This window comes from Botryllus schlosseri, chromosome 13 (genome assembly GCF_051294905.1).
Source record: "Botryllus schlosseri isolate E-star chromosome 13, Bs_hap1, whole genome shotgun sequence".
NCBI classification, from domain to species: domain Eukaryota; kingdom Metazoa; phylum Chordata; class Ascidiacea; order Stolidobranchia; family Styelidae; genus Botryllus; species Botryllus schlosseri.
Window position 1 is genome coordinate 24,232,372 of NC_137248.1, and position 25,485 is coordinate 24,257,856.

Genomic DNA, 25,485 nt, shown 5'->3' on the forward strand with positions numbered 1-25,485 from the left:
TTTATTATGTACCAATAATTGTGGCACGTCAAATGTCCGCTAGCTGCCGCATTACGCGTCGTGCATCATGCATCAATGTCATGAGATGCATTTGTACTCTCTCATGGGGTCTATACCTACTTTTTTTTGACAGAGTATATGCCAAGTGCAACAACAAATTTATTCAAATATTTGAAAATGTGATATTTTTCGTAACAGGCGTGAAATCATAATAGTAAATCACAATTCATGACGCGCGCGGTATGCCAGCCTACAAGGTCTCGTAAAATAAGGCCTATGCTTGAAAATATATTGTATACCCTATTTTTCGTGCTGAGGCCCGCGGCGCCAGCAAAAAATATCAAAAAATTGGCCCGCCACTACATTCGAGTTTGAGACCTCTGGACTAGAGGGAGCTTGATTTAGGAGTAGGGGAGACCGGGGACAATTGTAACACTTTTTGTATTTTCCAACATTACGTGTTTTTCTCGTGGAAATTTCATTTCCAAAGTTTTATATAAAGAAGCCAACAACTTGATAGTTGATATAAAAACTAAATCAACAATCAATCATGGAAATTTTGGGTCGCAAAAATCGCTGCTCAAATGTTACGATCGCCCCGTACCCAGGGGCAATTGTACCACCCTTGTGGGGCAATTGTAGCAGTGTTATTTATAACTAAAAACAAACGAAATGAACAACGAAAACGGAAGCACAAATTGTAATATTGCATGGAACTAAAGGAAGAGACGTTTAAACGCTTCCCGGCTACGCCCAATCGCACCAATCACCCCGGCTACGCCCAATCGCAATGCAATATCACCCTTCGTGTCTTGTTCAAGCTTGAAGTGTACAAGAGACACATTCATTCCATCATCTCCCTACACATATTCGGTCTCTTCTAGCAAGGTTCTGTCATTCGGTCACCCGCGAAGGTGCGAAAACGACCTGGCCAACATATCTTGGTTGAATGGGCCGATGATAGTATAGCAAAACGAGGACGCAACATTGTGTGGTGTCAAAGCTAAAATGACATTTTTCTGGGCTGTACAAAATTAAAATAAACTGTTCACATCAAATATCAAAATGTAAGTGGGCCATGATCAAAGTCAGGGGATGAGGATTCAGTCATGACCATTGAAGTTCGACACACCGAAAGTCGATCAACATGGGAAGGGTGGTTGAATCGCGGAAATAAGCGAACAGTCAGATTCACATCACCATTATTGTATATCCGTTTCGACAGATGATAATGTTAGAACTGGTATCGCAAGGTAGTATCTGTTCTGGCTAACGTCTGGCTGTTGCAAGATTATTCTGCAGTAGATGAATGGTAATACCAACATATGAACAAAGACATTCAGAATTGATAACATAATGTAACGGGGCAAAAGTAACAGAGTGTTACGATTGCCCCTGACACTCTCGACCATGATTAGTGCCTCAGTATGGTACCTTCCCGGCGATGCAAGTCCTATTATTTCTATCATCACGGTAGACTATGGTAACATTGCTCCAGCTACATAAATTACGTTGTAAGTACTTGAGGTACTATTCGTCTAAACAAATTATTCCAGACCAGAAAAACTTTACTCGACGGTAAAACATTTCGTTTTTTTTTCAATTATTCCGGCGTTTCGCGTCGTTGCTCAACGTAACTTCAGGTATAATAGTAGAGATAACTATTGCATGCGCACTTAAAATATCAAGCTGATTTCTCCATCCTACTAGCGGTGAGGTCGATTGTTACATTTGCCCCTAGATACATTTTTCCCCGGTCTCCCCAACCAACACCAACTAATTTGAATACCTCTGGTTGCAAGTCAATTATCTTTGATCAATCGACGTATCATGCAATTCATGATTTCGAGTAGGGTACATCAAATTCGCAAGTGATATTCGTCGCCGGCGCGACTGTAACTGAAATTTGAGGATTTTGAAACGAGAAGGTTCGCCCCGAAACCTGCCCTTAACCTGAAGACGGCATTGTATTTACCTCTCAAAGACATGGTTATACTGTCACGAGAATAATTATTCTGGGCGTGATGAAAATTTACCAACAATTTGCTGCAATATTGATCAATTCAATACAAAAATAAATATTTGGCAACGAGCCATATCTTATACCCAAAAGAGCCATGTATGGCTCGCGAGCCATAGGTTACCGACCACTGTGCTAGATAGAAATGGCTAGGATGTACGTTGATTACAAATGTGTTTCTCAATTTTCGTGCCTTAAGGTGTAAACGGAAGTGTTTACTAGTTACTATTACATTCACCACCACCTATATTTGAGGAAATGGATTTTCAGCACTCATTTATATCAAATCAAAAGCGCGGATTTTCAAGACACGACCACTTATTTCCTATTTTTTATCCCGCCTATGCCAGGTGGGTGCCTGATATCGAAGCCTACTCCAAGTCATTTCGACACCTTCCTATCTTTCATTGTATCGCAGTCTTGTGGTGTATTGAAATGGTGAAATTATTAGCAATAAATTTAATTGAATTGTACCTTCAAACTTAGCTTTGAAATAATAAAAATCGATGCAATTTCTACATGATGTATGATATTATTTATTAGATAAGTCATTTTGTTGCTGTTTATCACTATCCTACAGTTAAATTTTGTACAAGTAATACCACGGTTGCACAATGCACAATAATAGGCTATTTGCAGGACTTGGATCGCGTGACCCGTAGCGCATAGCAACCAGAATCTTCAATTCAGATGCAATCTATTCACGTGACTCTTACATTATTTACAAATATTTTAAGACCGGTCGTTTTAAAGTAAACCGACTCCAAAGAGTGATGAGCTACGCCGAATCCTCAATCCATTCCGATTCGTTGCAGTTGTGCCCTATACTTCCACACTAGGTTGATATTTGATAATGAATTGCAATTATGGGCACATAAATTAGGGTTAGGCCTACCATATTTCTGTGACACAAACACCTCACAACCAGTGGTTTCCAACCTTTCAAGGTCATGACTCCATCTCCAATTTGAAAATGTTCCGTAGCCTGGATCAAAATTTGACGACCAGAGTACTAAAAGAATTCAGCACCTTTGCCCAGACTTACCCACGGGCTATTTTGGAGGCTGATTTCGTTCAACATATTCGCGAACCCCAGAATGAAGGCAAACGACCGCCAAGTTTGGAACCACTATATATCATTGAATAAAAGATTTAAACGGCGTTAACGATATCTTGGAATATACCGTTCCCCATAATTGCGGTTACAATTAGGATTATTCCGGTAAATGAAGGTTGTTTTTATTTATATTTTATTGCACTTTTTGTGAGGGTGGTAGTCCCCATATTGAAATCAATAGGTGTGATAGTAAATCGCGCGCGGCGCGAAGAAAAATATCATGCAACAGCATAAATATTCCCGAAATAATGTTTTCATGTTAATTCCGAAAAAATTATGAGCCTACGTCAAGTCTTCAAAATTCCAGACATTTGGCATATTTTAGAAATTTTTCCCGGACGCTAGTTTGAACAGTGAAATTCCGGACATGTCCGAGAAATTCCAGACGTATGGCAACCCTAACATGAATATACTTGACTTCGAAGTAAACGCATTTCCGGTTAAGTTTCTACATCATATAGTTTTAGTTCAAGTAATAACAATATTAAGCAGATTTTATTGTCTAAATTCCAACAGAACATTTCGCGGGCTGGTCGCAATCGAACTTGTGACTTTATTCGCTGTCTAGCTTTGTTTTACTTTATTACGACATATGTGTAATTTTATGGGCTCTGCACCCACGTAACAGGCTTGAAAGTAAAAGCATTTCCGGTGCAGTTTATTGTATTCTAGTTCACGCACTACCATTCAATATTAGGTTTCATATTCAAAATTCGAAACCGCTTTTCGCGGGCCGCTCAGAATCATGTTGCGGGCCGCAGTGTGACCAGGTCTGACTTATAATGACATCATAATAGTAATACGGTCACAAAGAATATGATTCCAGATCAATAACATTGACAATGTAAGAAATGTCTGCATCGAATATATATATAAATACTTTATGCGTCATATGATTCAGTCGCTAATTTCTTTCTCTCGAATATAAAACTGAGAATGTGACAGTAATTTATTGTTTTCATGACCAGAAATACAGTCCATTGTTCACAAATTGACAAAATCATTGAGCCGATCATCTTTCATTATTGTTCAGTTATTGGGGTGACTTTGGCCAGCTATTTACAATTTACAGAAAGTTTGTGTGAAAGGCTGCATGAAGATTATGTAATAAGGAATTGGGGCCTCACAGATATATACATTTGCAAATTTACGAAATTTCTTTCAGCGTAGTCTACTTGTCATTGGACTGAGTGCTGCAGTAACTTGCTCCTGCTTTGATGTGAGTAGCATCAGTGACTGTCTGGGCGCATACGAGCAGGATGTTTCGAGTGTGGATGATACTGATTCACACCTAGGGCTTGTCGAAATCGAGTAATTGGATAGTTAAATATAGACCTTTGAAGTGACTACAAAGAATACAATGCCAGTTCTATAACACATCAAAAGGTCATAATTTTTTTTTTTTTCAACAACACACTTCTTTCATTGCACTTTGTGCAATGTTGTATTTAGGATGTCCACGACGTCGCCAGACTGGCATTGCCCCTAACGCGTGTAGCTTTGTTCAAGGCAAGTATAATTTCAGTGCTGGAAAATATCATATCTCATTAGGTAGTATAGATAACTGACCTACGGATAGATACGCAACTCGGGTCGTCATGCTTACTTGCGTAGAGGGAATTCCTGCTCAGCAATCTGAAAGCAACATAATTACTAATCCCATAGCTGACGACCCGAGCGCTCAAATTAAATATATACTTGATCTTATTTGAAACCCACTGTCGTACTGATTCTGTAAATCTATATTAAAATTTAATCAAGACAATGGGACTAGCCAAAAATAGCCTTCAAAATCTGAAAATCGACGTTGTCTGAACAATCGCAGCGACGCAGCACAATTACCATAACAATGACCCTTGCGTGGTTTCGATTGGTCAGATCATGCCGCTTTTCAAAATTTGAGGCATATTTCGGGGGGGTTACATTGCCCTGATCAAATTTTAATGTCTATTTTCGGAATCAGTGCGACAGTAGCTTTCAAATACGATAAACCTTATTCAATTTCAGCGCTCCGGTCGTCAGCTATGGGATTAGCAATTATGCTGCTGTCAGATTGCTGAGCACTAATTACCTCTGCGAAAGCAAGTATGACGACATGTGTTTCGTATCTATCCGTGGGTCAGTCATCTATACGTGCAGAGAGTGGTCCGAAGTTGAAAGGCAAATATGAAAAATTGTAATTAACGACATTGATGGTTCACATTCCGTCGAAATCACATTCCGTTGAAATCGCCTGGAGGAGGTCGGAAAAATATTGATTTCTATCCCGTAGACGTCTCCACATAAATTCGTCCAGGTAGGATTGAATGTAGTGCCTGGCGATGCCGTGTGTTGCACGGAATTTGGTTTTGCAATCGCTCCAGAGACTTTCAACGTCGTTAATATGTACACCATCATCCCGCACGAACAATTTGGAATGCAAGACGGTTTTGTGACGGTATCCGAGACCTGATAAAGAAGGTGAATTGAAATAGTGTTCGTGTTAGCACACAAGCAGTATATTCACTGGTCAGATCGCCATATGATGCCAGGTGGTCTGTCCAGATCTCAGTGCCCGGTGCCACATATTGCATTATCAAAGGCAGCAAAGTGTTACCGTCCCGCCGATCAACAACGCACATGAAACACTGTCTGAAAGAGGAATGTAGAGTAAAAAATCAATCAGAAGGAAAGTATTGGCGCGGAGATTATAATGAGTCAGCTGGCAGGACAATGATTCTTAACTTTTTTATTGTCATAGCAGCATTCCAGAACCTGAGCTCATTGGGACGGGGAGAGGTGGTCAGTCATCGTTGGAAGCGAAGCAGAATTACTGACTACTCGAATTCTTTTTTTACTGCACTTACAGATTCTCAAGTGGGAAAAAGCTATTATAGTCCTAGTCTTGCATCAAAAGAATAGACACAGCTACGTAGAAGTAGAGGTAGTCTTAAAACATAATGACTTGTGTAAATGGTGTAAGTATACATAAATTATAGTAGATTAGTCCAAGAAAGTACTTCGTTACTGATTAACTCTGATTGGATGCTACCTACTTTGCAACCCTCGTCATTTCATAATGTTGTTGAACGCAGTTCCTTGCTTCCCAACCGGTGGGTCACGACGCTATTTCTGGATGCTCGCGAAGAATTTCCAGATGATACAGTTTTTTATTCAATTTGCCAAATATGCCAAACACATATTCCTCTCGCGATTTGACGAGCAAATATACGTTCTCCTCTATATTAAATTATTTTTGCGGCCATAATCACTGCAAGCCACGTTCTCGTGCTCAAAACAGTTCGTGAGCGGAGTTTTCGTAGGTAATCACCGGTTACGTGTACTAATTCTTGTATGTTTGATACACTCGTATTCCCAAAGGATCACGCAATGTCACTTATCGGAACCTATTTTAACTCGTTACACACACTGAACTTATGTAAATTACGTTCTCATTTGCTTATTCATTGTGAGCCCCACGATGAAACTTGGTGAAAAAGTGGTAAGCACTGTTCCGTAGCTAATGCCGCTGATACGAAATAAAGATAGTATTTTCGTAGTAATATCTTACCAGTCATCAGCACAAAATTGCATCAAATCAGGGTTAGTTATTTCATGAGCATACGATACCCTGTTTCATAATGAGCTTAGCCGAGATCGATGCCAGATTGAAAAATCGTATACTTAGTCATGTCGACATCCCATCAGTTCGATACATTGCGTCATGTATATCGCATTAGAGATTGCTACGCGTGTATTGAGCGGGTGAAAACATAGCCTATGAGCTGGCGAATATTACAATTCATCAGTGGCGGCTCGGGACAAAATCGGGTGGTGGGGAAAGGATGGACGAGATTTTAACTGTCTAAATGACGTAGCAATAGTGTATTCCGACGTGAAAATATGACTTCGTGGTGGCCAGACACAGTTTGAATTGGGCATGGACATTAGGCATGGTTAACCAGGCTTACGTATTTCATATTATTCGAAAGAAAATTTTAAGTACTGTATTTCATACCCGCATATTATAACGTTTGTATCGGTAGGCCTATTGCCCTCGGCGTGATTTCATAGTTGCAAAATGTTCAATGACATGTTCATTAAAATCTGGAATACCCAGAATGACAGCGTTGAGAATCGTGAGTACATCTATCGCATCGAGCCTACATCTTTGCACATCCCGATTCTAAGACAAGTCTCGATACGTTTTAATGTGTTGAAACATAGCTTGGATTATGCGGATGAAACCGGGGCGGTCAATATGATAATAAAACAGCTAGTTAATCCAGCAAAGTTGTTAGAAAACGATTTGTCAATTATAGGAATTTTGAAAGTTCACTAGTGGTTATTACTAGGGCTAGTTTTTGCAACTTTTGCAACTTTTTTTTACAGCTCCTGGAAGCTTCCTGAATACTCGTAAGATCTGCAGAATGCTGTTTTAAGCTGTTTGAAGGAATCGTATAGTGCAACTTTTTGCAACTTTTGTCTATTTTTTTACATGCAACTTTTTGCAACATTTAACACCTTTTTCGATTAAATCAGCACTGAAGTAACGCTCTTACGAGTATTTCGGGAGCTGAGCCGGAAAGTTGACCTTTTTTTGGCCAATCAATAAAGAATGCGGATGGAAAAACTGTATTTCGGGAGTGAAACTGGCAAGTTGACACGTTTTTGTTAGTCAACCGAGCAAAATGTGGTCTTTAAGTGCAACTTTTGTGAAAATATAAATGCAAGTTTTTACTGAAACTTTTATCAAAAATAAATGCAACTTTCTACGGATTTAACTGCAAATAAAACTTACCCTAGTTCTTACTTTGGAAAAAGATGTATTGGACTATAAACAAGTCAAATCGAGCCGAGATATGTCGACCATCGGGTAATATCGAGACACCGTATGCAGTAGACCAGAGGTGTCAAACATGCGGGCCGCATCCGCCCTGCCAGACGATTTCATCCGGCCCGCGAAGCAATTTTGAGTAAATTGGAAAATACTTGTATTATATCCAGCACAGTTCTAATAAAAGTTTTTAGTAAGAAATACTTCCAATAAATAATTCTTTGAGGCTAAAAATATTAAATTATGTTAATAGGCCGCAATATAATCATCTGACATCGGTAAATTGGTTCGACTTCATCAGTCACCATTAGCAACCAAGTCACTGACATTGATACCCAATTCCCAAGTTCTTCTCAGAAGCGAAGAGGCTAATTCGAAACCCTTATTTCATGCCACATTGAGAACAAAATTATGATTCAAATATATGTTGTCGCACCTCTGTATCAGTTTTGACTCAAATGGTCCCCGGCCTCACCATAAAACCCGAATGACGAATCAATACTTATGAACCATATTCCTACGTGCGCGTATATCATAGTTACATCTCTTCAAATACTCACAGCGCATACCCAATCCAGGGCTAACGCCAGATTACGACTAAAACAAAAGAAGCATAGAAATATCCCAGCTCAAATTGTCATTATAGCCACTGTTTTACCGGCTCATAATTGTATTCAACCGGTCAATCATCGTACTTTTGCTAATCTATTGTTTGCGAATCAAGGTGTTACTACAATGGATCCTCACGATCTGTAGGCCTACTATGATGTAATCTACTATCATATCCATATGCTTGATAATAGGGCTGGGCAAAATCGAGTACCTGAGTGATTCGATTCTGAATCACATAATATGCTTCGAGTCGAGTAATCCAGTATGACTGATAATGACGTCATAACAGAATGTAATGCGCTAAGTTTAAATATCTAGCGTTTATGCTACCACAAATAATATAATGCCTGGTATCCATCTCATAAATGATTCATTAGTATTTTTCCGACCATACCATTTCATTCGACTTGGTGACAATGTTGGGGGACAATCATGACTTCGGAAATGTGCTACGTTCAGTAACCTTCGTAGCTTTGTACTATATATTTCGTAAGCTACGAAACCGATAATCAAGGCTTCAAGGCTTCAACAGTTGAAATTAGTATTCAAACTATAATTCTCGTTGATAAATTAACTTTCAGTGACAAGGAGCGTATAATTTCAGTACTCGAAAAAACCGTCTTTTACTACTCGACTCGAATCATTAAAATTACTACTCGATTCCGATTCGAGTAGCCTACTCGAATCATTGTGCCCAGCCTTACTTGATAATAGAGCATTCATATGAAAACAAGGGCACGGATTTTTGTAGGTGACAATTTGAAATACTTTGACGCCATGTGGTCCGGCCCGTGAGCGATCGGAATGTTTGAATCCGGCCCGCGACGCAAGTTGAGTTTGACACCCCTGGAGTAGACCAGTGGCGGCTCGTGACAATAGCGGGTGGTGGGGCAAGGCGTTACGCGATTTTAATTGTCTAAATGATGTCACAATAGTGTATTCCGACTTGAAAATATGACTAGGTGGTCGTCACAAACAGTTTGAATGGGGTATAGACATTAGGCATGGTTTACGTATTTCAAATTATTCGAAAGAAAATATGTAGTACAGTAGTTCATAACTGCATATTGTAACGTTTGTAACAGTAGGCCTATTGCGCGCAGCGTGATTTCATAGTTGCAAAATGTTCAATGACGAGTTCATTGAAATCTGGAATTCCCAGAATGAGAGCGTTTAGAATCATGAGCACATCTAACGCATCGAGCCTATTTACTGCAGCAAAGTTGATAGAAAGCGATTTTCCAACTATAGGAATTTTAAAAGTGCATTGGTGGTTACTACTTCGGAAAAAGATGTATTGCAATATAAACATGTCAACTAGAGTCGAGCAATGTCGACAATCGGGTAATATCGAGACGCTGTTTGCAGTAGACCACATGCTTCAGATCACGATACCCAATTTCGGTCGAACTAGAGACACTGTGCCCTGGGACCAGCAGTGTAAAAGTATATAACAAGGCGCCCTTATCCTCGCTTATATGTCAGCCTTTCATTTTTTTATGGAAATACGTTGGGAAAAGGTAAGAGTGTGCTTTCCTGCCGTGTACGATTAGATCAATGGACAATTTCCAGGCTGATAAGGCCCGAATCTTGCGTAAAAACGCCGAATTTTGCGTAAAATATATTGAGGAATAGGCTGATCAAGTGTTCAGCTGTTAGCCGCCATCGAAAACGAACTAGCTAACGCGCTTGACATAAGGTTGTCAGCAAATGGGCCACAATTGAAGGCCACAATTGCATGGTGAAATTGACATTGGAGACTGTAAAATAATGTAAATATTTGAATGCAAACCGAGAATCTTAGTAAATTGTTTGAGATCATCATCTCATCACCTATCCCATTATGAAACACAGTTAATTAGCACATACTGACACCTGTTTTTGCGTGAAATCCGCAATGCGGTAGTTAGCGTTAGCCCTATATGTGTCAGATCAGCGTACTTCCCTACCATACTCGACCTCGATAACGAAATTACTGCCCTAATCATTGAGTGTTAACCTCGAGACTTGGCACAGCGTTCGATACTGAAATCAAGACATACCGTCCAAAAGTTCAAGACTGATCTAGGTATGGAGAATCGTTAAAATCGATTGTCAACAATACCGGTTTGGCGTATAATCTGTTGGTGATAAATGGCGAGTCAGCTCTCACTCGACTGAGGAAACGAAATTACCACCCACATAGTTCAGTGATAAGCTTAAAACTTATCATGGCGTTCGATACTAACATTAAGATTAACTATGCCAAATGTCATGACCGATCTCGGCATAGAACATCGTCAAAATCAATGGAGACCAATACCCGCTTTTGAGTAAAATCTTTTTGCGATACATGACGGATCAGCACACAGTCAACTTTGGAAACGAAATTACTACCCTACACTTTAAGTAGCAACCCTGAAACTTAGAGCAGTGTTAAATACCACCTTCACGACATAACATACCATGTTTCAAGAATTAGCATGGTGGGAAACATCGTCAAAATCGACCTATACTACCAAAGGTCGACTCCACGCATATGACGGTAACCAAGTTCAGATATAGATACGACTGGTACATCACACCTTAAAGGCAACCAGGCAAGGTTGCCCCACTTGCTCGGTAATATTATGAATAGGAGAGACTAAATCACCGTTTCTTTATTGTGAGCGGCTTTGAGAGAATAGACAGTGAAAACTTGTTATGAGCGCTACCTGGGCAAGGCCCGGCTAGCCTATAAGCAGGGTTGCCATCGACATGGACCCAAAAATAAGGACAGTCAAAAAATTACATTAGCATGAAAAATCGTTTTTGTACATACTTTGTATCTATATGAGCCGTGGCATATCACATTCCATACTCTTCACCAGAAACAATCTGCTCCAGCAACTCCTTGTTATTATAAAGTGCTTCATGGATCTCACGACAGGTCCGGTCTAGGTTTAGATTGACTCAGGGCCGAAACAGCACTTCGTCAGCCCCCCCCCCAGCTCCCCAAACGAAAACCGTTGGTCTTGCTCCAACTAGGGCGATAAAACAAACTTCTTCACCTCGTTAGTTGCGTCTACCAAGATGGAAAAAGGCCGTACACCAAGTTTAGACAAAATCCTTTTTGAGCGTATAGAGCAAAAACTCCAGTAACAATGCTTGTAGCCTTGGTTCTGGCCGAAGAAAACTTATTTGCAATGTTGGAATCGGGGAATATTGCTTTGAACAATTGCGATGTGCATGGTGAGGTGCATGTGCGTTGGTGAGGAATGATTGCTGGTGTTTGACAGTATGGAATGCCCAGGTACGTGAGGTACCCTCAGCAGCAGCTGCCTTGTATAGTCTGTGGTCGTTGGTGCTGATCGACTTGTGGAAAAATTATTCATTGACTGGCTCAAATTAATCATCATGACACACTTCTTGTGTTTTGGGGTATCAATGTGAATTGAAATACTGGTCTTTCCTATGGCCTCCAGGTTAATGTCACAATTGCAGATATTGCTATGCGCGAAACACTCTCCCTTCATGCTTCGTTAGAAACCTTTTAATTCTCTCTCATAATCGTGACGGAAAACGTTTTCACGCCTGTTCATTTAAACTAATCAGGCGCAAGTGCGATATAATTTAGAAAAATTTGTCAATGATTTACAGCTTTACTACTTTTTAACCAATGTGTCGACTGCACTGTGCCTTTCTTCAATACGCAATAAATGCTGCCTTCCATACAGATTGAGCTTATTCTGCTGTAGACCAAACAGCAGTATCCTGGTACTGCTGTTTACTGCGAAAATGACGTCCGCTGCGGTAGCTTGGTACAGACGAAACTACTATACCACCACTCACTGCCCTAGCTATCTCACCACTTAGAAGTCAAATCCTGTGGTGTGTACGTCACGAGAGTTCCTTTCATTTATGTCATAAAATCTCGACGAAAAAGCATAATTTTAGAATATTATGCAACACAGATTAGATACCAGAGGAAAACGATCGAAGTTCTGTAGCGGTTGAAAATAAGACAAAATAAGGACGGAAGTCGAAAATAAGGACATTTCTTAGAAATAAAGACTATTTAGTTTTCTAAGACGTGGCCCTTCAAAATCAGGACAAATCTTAGAAATATGGACGGTATGGCAACCCTGCCTATAAGTCTTACAGAGACTTCGGTAGGTATGGGCATTTACAAGCGAACGCACAAGAAGAATGCGGGTTTCGCTGTGATTTCGGTATATGCTGATTGCTGTGCGTCTATAAATGGTAAATGATTGTTATTGAACAGAATTTTAAGTGGGGCAATGCCCCAGTTGCCCTATAGGACGAGCCGCCACTGAGTAGACCACGTGCTTCAGATCACGATACCCAATTTCGTTCGAACTCTAGACTTACTGAAGACACTGGCTCTGGCAACAGCAGTGTAAAAGTGTATAACAAGGCGTCATAATCCTCGCTTATAAGTCAGCTATTCATTTTTATCGAAATACGTTGGGAAAAAAAGTAGCAGAGCGTTTTCCTCCCGAGTAGGATTAGATCAATAGACAATGTCCAGGCCGGTAAGGACCGACTCTCTACCTCTAATTATTGCTCCAGATGAAACTGCATAAACCGCGTACGTAGCAAAAATTCAACACGATTCATGTTCGCACTTGATCTTACTAACAATCTGCATACTTGACTATAATTGAGATATTATGCATAGCATAACCCAGGGGTCGGCTGCCCCTGGCATATGATTTGACGCACACAAACCATGTTTTATCCATAAAATGAAACAGAAGTTTTGAAAATGTACAAAGCTCGTAGGCGACTCAAAATTGTTTCGTAAATCAACATAAAATACAGTATTTTTGGGGAGATGAGGAAAATTTTCCGCGCTTCGCGTGATTTACTGGAACCTGATTTCTCGATTATAATGTGGGAACCCCCTCCTCAAATATATATATATATATATATATATATACCTATTATATATTTATATCTCTCTCTATATATAATACTTTTTTAATATGCATGATGTACGCGTCGACCCGTATTGTATTACCAATTATGAAAGAACGGCATCCTAATTGGGGGCGATAATGAATAAAATATCGGCCTCATGTTGGCCAAAACGTTCCACATTGAACATAATATTTCCAGTGTCCCGGCCGCGGTATATATTTAATGCTGGGCGTCTATAAAGGGCAAGTCATTACTTTTAGGTGCGGCAATTCCTCAGTTGTCCTATAGAACGAGCCGGCACTGCAATTTATTATTAAGACTCTCTCATTTCTGCCTGGACCCTGGGAAAATAAAGGAGTTTTTATTGTGTTTGATCTCAGACTCGTGTGCACAACTAAAGATAACGACGTATCCGAAAATAACTATCTGTATCTGTGGGTTGAGACATCAACACTTCTGGACAGGAGCGGATGCAGCGTGAAGTTACTGCTTTTTTATCAATTTTTCCTCCGGGAATTCCCGGGTCTGGTTGGAGTATCCTTCGGACTAATTTACATCGGCTATGGTTCGCGGATAAACGACGCACTACAAGTCGATATACATATGCAGTTAGTAAAGTCGAGAAAATGTCTCTCACCAATGGGCAAAAGTCCAATCAGAAAAGCGTGCGTGCTGACTCTGCAAACGTTTTGCCATACCTTTTGATTTTCTAATCTAATGTAACCATATGGTTGGAAATTATGTGTACTGTAACCTACGTCATTCCTCCGTGCCGTCATCTAGTCCACATACCGACGGAAAATAAGAGTAATGCGCATACGGTGTCTGACTCAGATTTATAGCACAATTTATCCCCCACTGTCGAATATATCACTCCTTAATTTCCATTACCCAGGTCGGCGAACACTTTTGCGAATGGAGAATTAGTCCGCGGACTAAAAAGTGTAACACACTTTCGTGTAAGATCACTAACCGAGTAGTGAGATCTACTCCACCAAAAATCCACTGCTTCTTTATAGCTCTGGCTCTTGCGTTGGCTCCTTGGCCTCTCTTGGCAACCACTGACTCGTCAATGGCCACCACGTGATTGACTCCTCCTATGATCCCATTCCCACGGAGCAAAACTCTCGAGCAAATCTGAAATCAGCGGCACAAGTTATGCAGGGAATGCACCACCCGGCCAGTATAGCGTAGCATACGCATAGCCTACATTTTGGCGCGTTTCCAAATGTGAGTGATATTGGTGAGATTGCGTCATTGCAGGGATATATCTCACCGTTAGGACCGTAACTGCCGCACCCCAAACCCGGGGGGGAGCTTGAAGTGGGCCCAATATTATTTCGTCAATTAGCATAAATGATAATTATTATATTTGGTAAAATTATGCAACTTCAAAAAAATAATTCGCGCAGGGCGCGATTCAATGTTGCCAAATATCTAGGTTAGTGGCTAATCTCCCCCAGAGAAAAAGTACGCATGATTTATACAAATGACCATTTCGGCGTCGGCCATTACCGCGCCACGACACACCAAAACATGCACATGCAGTTTTAGGCCATATAACATGTCGCTCCAAGAATTGTCCCAGAACGATTGGCGGCGAGAAAACGTGGACCGAAAAGGTCTGCCCTTATGCTGACCGAAAACTTCCTGTCCTGGCAATCTGAACCCCACAAGACAAATGCCTTCCCGAAAGAGGAATTTAATTGCCAGTTAAGAAATACCAATTTGAATTTTGAAATGATGTGCGTGTTTTAGTTTAGTACGATTGGGCGATTTCAATCTATTCTGACATAGCAGACATGAGGTCACGAAACAACATCATGTAATGAAGTTATTATGCCGCCCGAATATGTTTTATTATTATTTACGGGCCCTATAGTTTCCGAGACACCTCATTCAGCTCTACCGGGAAATCTGATTACGTGAGCAGGGAGGATGAAAATTGATAGCAACATATATGCCATTTCCGATCATATTGACATATTCAATCATGAATTGTTGAAAAATTTCGCTTTACGCGCGTCCAGGCGTGTTTAGTTAAAGTTTGTCTATCACCTTATGGGGCACCACAATACTCATGTACTGACGTTGGTACCGGTTGTGTCCCAATAATTTGTATTTAATTATAATTCTTTTTGTACTAGCCTACATACGGCACGGTACTGCGGATATGGCCAAGAATTCTTGGACATATATTGTGAATTATATGTTCTTGAGACTTTCCGATAGTGCCTCGTAAGGTGTCAGATCAGAAGATAAGTGTACCGTACCGGCGTACTTGCTATTCTAGCAAGTAGCAGCACCTTTATTCGCGAGCAATGACGATTCGGGTTTGTCTGGAGGCCGGGCACCTTTTGAGTAAGAAGTGACATGACAGTGCAACCACGGGTATATTCATTTTATAGCCACTATATTCTACATATAAACTGCTCATGACGGTTTCGCATTGGCGTTTTCGCTTCTGTTAATACCAACATTTCTTGTTTTATTGTTTCATTTTTCGTAAAACTCTAAACGTATGTGGACCCAATGCCTTATTTAAACTTGGTGATAAAATCACCTACTTTTTCACAGTGTTAGCTAGAAAGAAACCACTAGACCAGTGGTTCTCAACCTTTTTCGCCTCGCGGACCGGTAAAATTTCAAAAAATGTCAGGCGGACCGGTGAACTGTCAATATTGAAATGAAGCCAAAATGTAAAGCATGCAACCGTTTTTTGCAATTATGTGATGCCAGCGAGTGACATATAGAGGGTTTTCATCGTATTTAATTATATTCAAGATGGAATCCATGCGATTTTATGGTATAGTGCATGAGTATGCTGAGTCGAGGTAAAATTGCCTTGTCCAGATAAACGTGCTACCGCCGAGAGTCGTTTACAGTCTTTCGCGCCGAAGGCCGTGGGTTTAAACGGTCACGCCAATTCAAATAATATTCTTCTCTTTGACTATATCAAGAGAAGAAGCGTATCGGAGTCGAACCAAGCACCTTGTCGTGCTACCTTGTTGATTGCCCACTGCCACCAGACGCAGGCTACTCTGGCAACTACGAATACCATGCGTGGTGCAAGAAAACACATTACAGCAGCTATACCGGCTATCCGCAAATCCGGGCCGAAAAATCACTTCGTCAGCCCACCCCCAAAAACGTTGGTCATGGCGATAAGCCAAACTTCCGGGGGCTTCGTCCCCAGACCCTATACTTGGATGGATGTTTTCACCTGTACTTGTGATCACATCCATTCTACTCAGCGTAAGTAGAGAGTTTACGTAGCTTATCGCGACAATAGCAAAAATTTTCGATCATTCACGACTGAAGCGGTTTTCTCGCGGCCAAATTTTTGGCCCAAATTTCGGAGTCTCATATGTTAACCTAAACTTCATCATGTGTGGATACGTCGTGGTGTGGTAATGGCTGACGCCGAAAGGCATATAAATCATGCGTATTTCTCGGAGAAGGGCACCTAATAAGCAAGACATTTAGGGACACCAAATCGTGCAAAGCCCCAAAAGAAATTGAAAAATGTTGGAAAAAGTTTCAAATAAAACACTATGATTTATGTTCATTTTCGAAATAATTTTGGGTCCTTTTCAAGCTCGGCCCCGCTCCAATAGGGCGGTTTGGGGTGCCCCAGTTACGGTCCTGCACAAAATAAACGAATCGAAAACCAATGATAAAACTGCGCTGTTTATCGATGAGTGAGCTCGTATCTGTTCTGTATTTGTCGCTCGCATGTCGTCAAATGAAACGTCTTGAACTTTAAGTCAAATCGAACATGTTTCAAGCCCTAATGTTACCTCACGAAATTTTGAATCAGTTTAAAATTAGATGTTATATTTATTTTATCAAAGGACAAGCCTTCAACATTGCATCTTGAAATTAAAGTATAAAATTGTAATATACACTCTAAATTCTAATGCGTGCAGAGGAACGCAAATTTACACGCCAAATCCGTTTTTTTTTAACTACCACACAACGTGCTGGACCCGATGTGTGCCTGGCTATCCTGTGTTTGGTGGTGGTGTGTTCATGCTGACTCGTGCAGAGCTCGAAATTAATACCAGCCATCCATGAATTTTTACTCAGCTTAGGCTCAAAAAATATTTTATTGCAACGAAAGATGAATACAGAACATTCATTTGCGGACGAAAATGTGTGAGTTTCTAGCTTGCACAATTGAAAAATTTAAGCTTTTTGCAAATAGAAATAAGAACTACAACTACAAAGTTATCATAAATTAGATTTTAATTAGAGCAAAGAAACGTTTCACTAATTGGTGTAGAATTAGAATTATAGCGACACAGTTGTTTTCACAAATTATATCCTAATTAGAGCAAAGAAGCATTTCACAAATTGGTGTAAAATTAGAATTATAGCGACACAGTTGCAACCACAAATTACATTTGAATCACAGCAAAGAAACATTTCACGAATTGGGATAGAATTACAATCCTAGCGACACAGCTGTTTTAACAAATAAGACTCTAATTAGAGCAAAGAAACATTTCACAAATTGGTGTGGAATTAGAATTATAGCAACACAGTTTTTTTCACAAATTACATTTTAATTAGAGCAAAGAAGCATTTCACAAATTGGTGTAGAATTAGAATTATAGCGACACAGTTGCAACCACAAATTACATTTGAATCAGAGCAAAGAAACATTTCACAAATTGGAATGGAATTAGAATCATAGCGACACAGTTGTTATCACTAATGAGATTCTAATTAGAGCAAAAATCATTTAAAAAATTGGAGTAGAATTACAATCATAGCAAAACAGTTGTTTTCACAAATTAGATTCCAATTAACTCAAAAATATTTCCCAAATTGGAGTAGAATTAGAATCATAGCGACACAGTTGTTATCACAAATTAGATTCTAATTAGAGCAAAAATCATTTCAAAAATTGGAGTAGAATTACAATCATAGCAAAACAGTTGTTTCCACAAATTAGATTAATTAACGCAAAACTATTTCCCAAATTGGAGTAGAATTAGAATCATAGCGACACAGTTGTTATCACAAATTAGATTCTAATTAGAGCAAAAAACATTTCAAAAATTGGAGTAGGATTAGAATTATGGTAACACAGTTGTTTTCACAAATTAGATTTTAATTAGTGCAAAACACATTTCCCAAATTTGAGTAGAATTAGAATCATAGCGACACAGTTGTAATCACAAATTAGATTCTAATTAGTGCAAAAAACATTTCCCAAATTGGAGTAGAATTAGAATCATAGCGACACAGTTGTTATCACAAATTAGATTCAAATTAGGGCAAAAAATATTTCAAAAATTGGAGTAAAATTAGAATTATGGAAACACAGTTGATTTCACAAATTAGATTTAAAGTAGAGCCTAGAGACATTTCACAAATAGGGGTAAAATTACAATCATAGCAACACAGTTGTTATCACAAATTAGATTCTAATTAGAGCAAAAAACATTTTAAAAATTGGAGTAGGATTACAATTATAGCAACACAGTTCCAAATTAGATTATAATTAACGCAAAAAATATTTCCAAAATTGGAGTAGAATTTGAATCATAGCGACACAGTTGTTATCACAAATTAGTGTCTAATTAGAGCAAAAAACATTTCAAAAATTGGAGTATGATTAGAATTATGGTAACAGTTGTTTTCACAAATTAGATTCTAATTAGATCAAAAAACCTTTCCCAAATTGGAGTAGAATTAGAATTATAGCGACACAGTTGTTATCACAAATTAGATTCGAATCAGAGCAAAGAAACATTTGAAAAATTGGAGTAGAATTAGAATAACTACTACAGTATATTTTATGAATTAGACTAGAATCCGAATTAGACGTAGCTTTTATTTCAAATTAGAGTAGAATTAGAAATATAGCTATGCGGTAGTTGTTTTCTAAATTAGATTCGATTGGGAGCAAAGAAACATTTCACAAATTAGAGTAGCATCAGAATTTATAGCTACACAGCTTTTTCCAAATTAGAGAAGAATTAGATTTGTAGCTCGTTTTTTTTTTTCGAAATTATAGAGCGGGATCAGAATTATAGTAACAGTTTTTATTTCAAATTATGGAGTAGAATTAGAACTATAGCTACACTGTTTTTCCAAATTAGAGTACAATTAGAATTATAGGTTCAGTTGTTTTCACAAATTAGATTCGAATGAGAGAGATGAAGCACTTCGCGAATTAAAGTAGAATTATAATTATAGCTATTTTTTACAAAATTAGAGTATAATCAGAATTTTAGCTACACTTTTTTCACTCTAATTAGACAACTAAACTAGTACTAGAATTGTATAGTTGTCCAAGTCAGCAAACGAAATCAAAATCATTACTGGGATTTCTGAAATCTGCTCATGAAACAGAAAAGCCTGTTTGTTTGAAACCCAAATTTTTGTCTCCAATCAGGACATACTGTAAAACTGACAGTATCTGGAAAACTTTTGGATATGTGGGGTCACAAACATAATAACACGCGAGAAGATCCAGCACCATCTCAAATGGTTTCGCTTTATTGTGAGACGATCCCTTTATGCGGAAGCCATTCGCCACGATCCATGATGACTGCAGGTCACCATTTTCATGGTGCTTTAGTACGAGATGTCGAGGACTCAGCTTTGTGGCCGTTAATTGGACTGAATGGGTCTGGAGTTGAAAAAAATATGTTACGTAAAATTATATTGCCAATAATTCATGTGTCAATAGAAAGCACAAGATTTAGAATAGGTAGAAATGCCTTTATGGGACTTCTGCATAATGAATATTGAATAAAAATAGAGCTGAACAGGTCAATATAGGTTTTTGTCAATATGGTTTAACAAGGTTAACTCATGGAAACAAGTGATAGCAAATTCTGTCGTCACGATATGCTGTCTAGTCGTTGGCATGTATGCGTTTGTCCACACAATCATAAGTTTACTAACCTTTAATGATCCATTCAGATTTGATCAGTATACCATCATAAAGGTTCCTTTTGGAACGGCACAAGTATTATGATCACATTCACTGATTCTATGCACTATATCCATGGTAGCCATCCTATGGACTCAAAGTCAGGAAAACCAAAAATTACATTAGCAGCAGAAATGATTTTCCATGGTGTGGGATGAAAACGAATTCACACCACTCATTCTAACTCAGATTTAGTCTTAGATTTAGTCTTATCAAAAATAATGATGTAATTGGAAAGCATTTAATAAACATTTATTTTTGGAGGCCTTTTTTCAGTTCGAATGTTTATTGCACCGTCATAACGTAAACAGCGTCATTCAAAACATAGGCCTACCATATTTTCAGCACCAAAAAACAATTGTGCCACATTTTAGCGGCACACGTCTGAACTCAACAGACCCCGAATTAGAACACATGTTTGTGGCGCAACTTAGAAATTTACAGACCCCCCGAATTAGAACCAACTCGAAATGCGCGCATGTTAAGCCACAAAATTTTCAGACAACTAGCTGTACTTTTGTGACGGTCTGTTAAGTTCGAACTTGTGCCAGATCGTGGCATGCAAAACGTGTTACGGTGTTAGGAAAACGCCGAACAATGTTTGCTGAAAATCAGGACAAGAGTCGAAATCAGTACAAATCTGACAAATCAGAACGTTATCCTACATCTATGTTCATTGTTCATACAGTACAAGGTTAAGCAAGCAGCAAATCCTACAACTCACATGATAAAGCGTTTTCGCCCTCAAATCCTGTTGTGCCTTGATTCTCTTTTCAGTTACTGCATTTCGTAACTCCATCAGGAGCATAACTGCAGCGGCTTCTTTTCCCTACAAATAAATATGATATTAAATATAAATGATGTAGAAGATTTGGTTTAAGGACATTCCACTTATTGCATTCCGGTTGATATGAAGGCAAGAGTTCTGACACAACAATATTTAATATATAAAATTGCAACAAAAATAAACAGGATTATCCCAATTAATAAATTCATTCTAGATTAGTTAAATAATACTAACCTCTTCATCTGTCTCTAGCTCTACTCCAAATATTTCATCATGAGTAGTAAGTATTTCGCTTCGACACTCCTCGGAACGAACATTTGAAACTCCGCTCTGATCTATTACAAAGGCAAAGTGTTACTATAAAAGCAGCTATATATTGAGCTAAGCATGCACATTGCACACACACTTCTATGTGTTATATAGAGGGAACTTGATATGAATATAAAAAGACTTATTTCACTGGATAATATTAGCAATAATTATTATAATAGGTTCATGAATGAAATGTCATGTTTTCAACCAATGAAAATTTCATGTAATTGGAAAAACAAGTGAGTCAACTGCAAAGCAAGATCTATATAACTTGGTCAAGAATTCTAGTTGTAAACCCATATTGCATCAAGTTAGAGGATTAACTGACATTCTGAAACTCAGTTTCGATGCTACTGCAAGTTGATCTAAAAGGCAATCTACCAATATTTCTCACACTGCTGCTTGCAGTAAGAACCCTCTTGACAACATACCGGTAATCATAACATATCGCATGTTGATATTCTTGAACGAATTACCTTCAATTATTAAAGCAATGTGTTCTCTCGTAATGCCGTACCCGCCCGTACGCAATCAACATCTTCTTTATTCCTTCCGCTATGATGAGGTTAGCACCCGTTCATCCACATCCACAAAGTCACTGTACTGCGACCTGTCGCTCCATTTAAATTTGACCCTTTGACCCTGACTGAGTTCCCGCCGTTACCGAGAGATGTGAAGCGTGAATGAGAGAGAGAGAGAGAGAGAGAGAGAGAGAGAGAGAGAGAGAGAGAGAGAGAGAGAGGGATAGCAATAGAGAAATATAGAGATGTTTATTCAGTCAACAGTCAAAAGCAGAATGCACTGATAATAGCCAGGTAACACTAACGATTACTAAACAACGTACTTCAAAATTACATGGTGATGACAATGATTGATTGATTTCTTCATTGCTATACTGATGATATATCAATGATCAATAATGGGGAAACGCAATATAATGGAAGTCATAGTCAAGTCAGACAATCATGTGGTTGCAACAATGATATATATAATTTTTTTGAAATGATCAATTTCTTTTGCCAGTTTGGTAGGTAAATAAAATGAGAAGAGAAACGTTCACAAAACCTAGTGAATGCAAGAAAGCGACACACTAAAATAATGGAGCGACATTGATGAAAGAGCAGTTCACTTCATGGCTCCTGAGTAATGTGCCCTTTTAGGTACGCATGTGTGCAATTGATTTGAGCTGACACGGTCTCTGCTCACATAAATTATAAGTTGCGCACAAAAAATCCGAAGAGATGACCTTTTTTTAGTGGTTACGCACTGTTGTCCAAGGGACCGCGCAGTGAATAGGTGAGCGCTTGCTGCAGACTCGTCAAAATTAGAAGTAACATTGCTTCTGAGCTATATGTAAACGGGGCTAAAAGCACGCATTACTTACACGAGAGTCGTTATTACCGTTCGAAATCTATTATAGAAATGCTGCATCATTTGAGAATCTATATCTTGCCGCTCAATTCCTCCCCTGCAAATAACCCAGCGGGAGCAAACGGACCCCAGGGTCATTGGGTTTACCGATGACGTCATGATCGGCACACGAGTGTACCGTACCTTGCCCTGGATGATCTGGTCATTTACCAGTGACATTACGATAAGTTTCAGCAGCGTTTCCAGCGTCGACCTCACAATCCCTCTCAATCTTACTGATATCACAACTCGTGCGGCGACTTAACGGACTATTAAAATGTATACGTAAACTCTTTCATAATGATCAAAGCAGGCGACAGATGATAAGATGAGAGCAGAAGCACATATTGGGTAACTTTATCTGATGAAGTGTGGACTTGCACATATTATGACACCACTTCGGCGAAAGATTTGGGTCGACTTTATGTGTTTGTCCCATATTGCATCTTTGAATGCACAATTTTGTGTCTAAATCGATGCTTTCGATTTAGAGTGTACCTCGTCGACCGGCAGGAATGTCGTCGCGGACCGGCACCGGTCCGCGGACCGGCGGTTGAGAACCACTGCACCAGACAACAGTCAAGTGGTAATAATGTGGCATATGGACATTGTACATACTCTACATTTACCACCAGGAGGGATTATTTATTGGAAAAAAATCCAACAAAAAATCGCAACATGTTACAAATGTGATCGATAATATAAAGAAATATCAGTCAACCTTTGCCCACATGTGAAACCCAGTATTATGGCACCATGGACATTATGACACCATCCATTCGCAGAGTATTAGAATGAAATGCATGATTAATACACATGCGCTAATAATATCCAATTTTCCTCCAATTTCTTCATGTAGTTTATGAAAATGATATCGGCAGTTTCAAAATAAGCTATTCGCGTGTGCCCAACATCACTATTCCTCACTAGCTGGAACGGCTTTGGCGATGGAAACAGCATTCCATCGAGGGAGAATCAGCTGATATGAGTTGACATTGGACAATGTATATGCTGCTTTGACGAGCAATGGCCTAAACTAGGGGCGGGCAACATACGGCCCGCGGGACAGATCTACAAGACCAAGCTTTATACGAGCTGGTCTTTCAGCTAGTATACCGTGTCTGGCTAGTCCCAATATCGATTTCTTAGTCGCTGAAAAGTGTTGCAAGGTATCGTCAATTGATGATCATGATTTTTTGTAATATATGTAATTCTTTAATAATGTCCATCGCCTACGTTGAAAAGCACATCGTTGTAATGAAATATAGTTCTGAAACATGATTGCTCACCTGTCTCGCCTATTTTATATCGATATTGAATCCGTTCGGCCCGCGGCCTCTACGAAATTGAAAAGTGGTCTGCGACCTGATTTAAGTTGGCGACCCCCTGATCTTGGGTAACGTAATGACTGCGTTTAGGGTGTATATGAGTGGTTTTCAATCGTTTTGGAACAATTTACCTTCATACTCAGTGCCTCATCGTCGCTCTAGTTAAGCATCGCATGGGAAGAGCAAGTGGTTCATGACCTTTGGTTACATTACGAATCCCTGACGCTAATTTGCAGGTTTTTGACGAACCCTGAATTCTTCATCGAATCACAAAACAAATATCTACCGGACGGTTGCGCCTGATGATTCGAGCACCATGCACACCGGTCCAAGAGCAATGGACTATACCAGGGGCTCTCGACCTCTTTTGACCTCGCGGCACCCTTTGAATATATAAAATAGTTTGCGGCACACTAGCACAGTGGTTCTCTACTTTTTTGGCTTGCGGCAGCTGTAAACTATCAGAGTACTTAGAACAGTGATTCCCAACCTTTTCCCACCAACTTACCATTTCGGGGTTCTATGCAGTGCTCGCGTACACCCTACATACGTTACGCCATAAAGAAATATCAAGTTACAGTCGTGTGCATCTCACGAATGAAGGTATTTCTGGTACGTTCGGGCGATTTCAATAAATTTTTACTATACCGACAATCCTGATGGTAGGTCAAGAAATATAACATCATGCAACAAAGTGCATCATCACTAATTTTGTGCCCAACTTTTTAGAAATCACCCCCTCCATAAACCACGTCCGTTAATCTGATCACGCGGGCTGAGAATTGATACATATTTGACAGTAATACCTGAAACTACTAATAATATCGGCAAAATTCATTCACGAGGTTGAAAATATCCCACCTGAACTAATACTTCCCTTCGGTCTACTCGCGTACCACCTGGAAGACCCTCGCGTAGCACAGGTTGGGAACCACTGATTTAGAAACTTGAACTACCGAACGCATATCCACGCAGATCGTGTAGCACTCTTCAGGAAAGCAATGCCGCAATAGTTCTGCTGGCAGAGGCAGCCATCGGCAATTCAATTATAGTTCTAACAAACAGGAATTGTAACCTCAGCGGCGGAGAAATTTGTTAACTGATATGATTTGACCAACTTTGCTCATATTCGTCGACTGTAACATAACGTTGAGCTCCGAGCCTACATTTAATGGCAGTGCCGGCACGCTACCGAACAAATACAATGTGGATGGCTAATGGCTATGTTT

At 39.4% G+C, this 25,485-nt stretch overlaps 1 long non-coding RNA gene across 1 annotated transcript; it reads right to left on the bottom strand.

The window, feature by feature from the left end:
* Window positions 1–17,557: 17,557 nt before the first annotated feature.
* Window positions 17,558–22,434, bottom strand: LOC145454150 (uncharacterized). Its single transcript, XR_013920056.1, has 4 exons — window positions 21,995–22,434; window positions 21,441–21,541; window positions 21,144–21,248; window positions 17,558–20,113 (listed from the first exon to the last, which is right to left on the bottom strand). It is a non-coding gene; the product is annotated as an uncharacterized LOC145454150 (long non-coding RNA).
* Between the last annotated feature and the right edge of the window lie 3,051 nt (window positions 22,435–25,485).